Below are 3,908 nucleotides of genomic sequence, written 5' to 3' on the forward strand. Positions count from 1 at the left end.
TATTTTATGTTTATTACTTATATATAGTTTATTTGTTATTCCCTTATTTCCTTTCCTCACTGAACTACTTTTTACCTTTTGGAGCCCTTGGGCTTGTAACATTCTACTTTTCCAACCAGGGTTGTAGCTTGGCTAATAATAATAATAATAATAATAATAATGATAATAATAATAATAATTATAATAATAAAAATAATAACAACAACAACAATAATAATAATAATAATAATAATAATAATAATAATAATAATAATAATAATAACTGCCAACAGAGTCATTATCTATTGATCATGTCCTATAATACAAACATTTCACTCGACTGAATATTTGCCTTCAGTGAAAACACAAAACGGAGCTACTCTGTTATATGACACGTGAATGATATTATTATTATTATTATTATTATTATTATTATCCAAGTTAGATGGAAAAGTAGGATGCTACAAGGCCTATGGCTCCAACAGGAAAAATAGCCCAGTAAGGAAAGACATTAAGGAAATGAATAAACTTTATATATATATATATATATATATATATATATATATATATATATATACTGTATATATATGTATATATATATATATATATATATATATATATATACTGTATATATATATATATACTGTATATATATGTATATATATATATATATATATATATATATATATATATATATATATATATATATAAGTAATGCATAGGTAGTAGGTTGGCCAGGGCACCAGCCACCCGTTGAGGTACTACCGCTAGAGAGTTATGTGGTCCTTTGACTGGCCAGACAGTACTGCATTGAATCCTTCTCTCTAGTTACGGTTCACTTTCCCTTTGCCTACACATACACCGAATAGTCTGGCCTATTCTTTACAGATTCTCCTCTGTCCTCATTCACCTGACAACACTGAGATTACCAAACAATTCTTCTTCACCCAAGGGGTTAACTACTGCACTGTAATTGTTCAGTGGCTACTTTCCTCTTGGTAAGGGTAGAAGAGACTCTTTAGCTATGGTAAGCAGCTCTTCTAGGAGAAGGACACTCCAAAATCAAACCGTTGTTCTCTAGTCTTGGGTAGTTCTATAGCCTCTGTACCATGGTCTTCCACTGTCTTGGGTAAGAGTTCTCTTGCTTGAGGGTGCACTCGGGCACACTATTCTATCTCGTTTCTGCTTTTCTTTTTTTGTTTAAGTTTTCATAGTTTATATAGGAAATATTCATGTAAATGTCATTGTTCTTAAAATAAATTATTTTTCCTTGTTTCCTTTCCTCACTGGCTATTTTCCCTGTTGGGGCCCCTGGGCTTATAGCATCTTGCTTTTCCAACTAGGGTTGTAGCTTAGTAAAGTAATAATAATAATAATAATAATAATAATAATAAAAGATAAAAACATATCTTAATATAAGTAACAACGTTAAAATAGATATGTAATATAAAAGCTATGAAGAGAGACTTATGTCAGCCTGTTCAACATAAAATAATTCACCGCAAGTTTGAACTTCTGGAGTTCGTTCAACTGGCAGATTAGGACTACGTTATACGCTTGTTCGCGAAGCAAAGGAATGATCCAAGGGCGATAAAACACCGCAGAAATCTGTAAAACTTCGCAATTTAGGTAAACCGCTAAGTGTTAAACCCAAGACCTACAGATAGGTCTTGGTTAAACCATAAACCAGCTAAAGAGGACCGCGAAAGCTGTAAATATTCACAGTCTAGACTGCACCAGAAGGTTAAAAAAAAAAAAAAAAAAAAAATCGGCTATTTTCATTATTTACATATTTCAGCTTTGGATTATGATGATGGAAAGTTAAAAATCTATTGTGCTGAAGTTCATTAATAAGTAATTTTTGAAAATGTATTGAGTTTTTAATTATTCATTAATGTTATGAAAATTGAAGTAATCGTAATGAATTTTATAGACACTTCGTAAGTATACAAGGTTCATAAGATAAATCCCCCTTCAAATATATATATATAAATATATATATATATATATATATATATATATATATATATATATATATATATATATACTGTATATATGTACATACATACATACATGTGTGTGGGTAAACTTTTGTTTTTGTGCATATATTAGAGAGAGGTGTATGAATGTACACATATATGTACATATACACACACATATATACAGTATATGAATATTTATTTATATATATATATATATATATATATATATATATACATACATATATATGTATATATATATATATATATATATATATATATATATATATATAATTCATTCTATTTTATACTTACGCCTATGTTTGCGGACATCTTTTGATCATCATCATCATCTCCTCCTACGCCTATTGAGTCAGAGGGCCTCGGTAGATTTCGCCAGTCGTCTCTCTCTTGAGCTTTTAATTCAATGCGTCTCCATTCATCATCTCCTACTTTACGATTCACAATCCTCAGTCATGTAGGTCTGGGTCTTCCAACTCTTCTAGTGCCTTGTGGAACCCAGCAGAAAGTTTGGTCAATAATCTCTCTTGGGGAGTGCGAAGAGCATGCCCAAACCATCTCTATCTACCCCTCATCATGATCTCATCCACATATGGCACTCGAGTAATCTTTCTTATAGTTTCATTTCTAATCCTGTCCTACCATTGAACTCCTAATATCCTTCTGATGGCTTTGTTCTCAAGTCTACTAAATCCATTGGAGATTGTTTCATTGTCATACCATGACTCGTAACACCGATCTCACTAAACTGATATATAGTCTGATTTTCAAATGTAATAACAGGTGATTTGATTTCCAAATCAGACAATGACTAGATTAAGTGCATCATTTAGAACAGATTTTAACGATATGTATTATTCATGTAAAAAAAAACTTATATCCTAGCCTTTAATACTGTCATGACCTATTTTGAATTGAAAGGTACGATGACTATAGTAAATTCTTTTTAGAGAGGCAGATTTGCACCGACTCGCAGGGGTACCCTTTTAGCTCGGAAACGTTTCTCGCTCGCTGATTGGTTGGCCAAGATAATTCTAACCAATCAAATAGCAAGAAACTTTTTCCGAGCCAAAAGGGCACCGCTGCGAGTTGGTGCAAATGCACCTCATTAAAAAAAATGACTATAGTACGTCATCCGATTTAATTTCCATGAAAAATAACGAATTTGATTAATTCCTCTTTTTATCTATATCATTACAGCGAAACGTTTTTATGTTGAACAGGCTGACGCAAGTCTCTCTTTATAGTTTATATATGACAGATCTATTTCAATCTTGTTACTGTTCTTAAAATATGTTATTTTAATTGTTCATTACTTCTCTTGTAGTTTATCTATATCTTTATTTTCTTTCCTCACAGGTCTATTTTTCCTCGGTGGAGTCCTTGAGGTTATAGCTCCCTGCTTTTCAAACTATGGTTGTAGCTTAGCTACTATTACTACTACTACTACTACTACTACTACTACTACTAATAATAATAATAATAATGATCATTATCATCATCATCATCATCATTATTATTATTATTATTATTATTATTATTATTATTATTAGCTAAGCTACAACCCTAGTTGGAAAAGCAGGATGCTATAAGCCCAAGGGCTCCAACAGGGAAAATAGCTCAGTGAGGAAAGGAAATAAGTAAATAGATAGAATAGTGTTCCTGAGTATACCTTCGAGCAAGCGAACTCTATCCCAAGACAGTGGAAGACCATGGTACAGAGGCTATGGCACTGCCCAAATATATATACAGCAAATGCGTGTGTATCTATATATATATATATATATATATATATATATAGTATATACAGTATATATATACACACACACATATATATATATACATAGTATATACAGTATATATATACACACACTATATATAATATATAACCATATATATATATGTATATATATATATATATATATATAT

The sequence above is a fragment of the Palaemon carinicauda genome, chromosome 39, assembly GCF_036898095.1.
Source record: "Palaemon carinicauda isolate YSFRI2023 chromosome 39, ASM3689809v2, whole genome shotgun sequence".
NCBI classification, from domain to species: domain Eukaryota; kingdom Metazoa; phylum Arthropoda; class Malacostraca; order Decapoda; family Palaemonidae; genus Palaemon; species Palaemon carinicauda.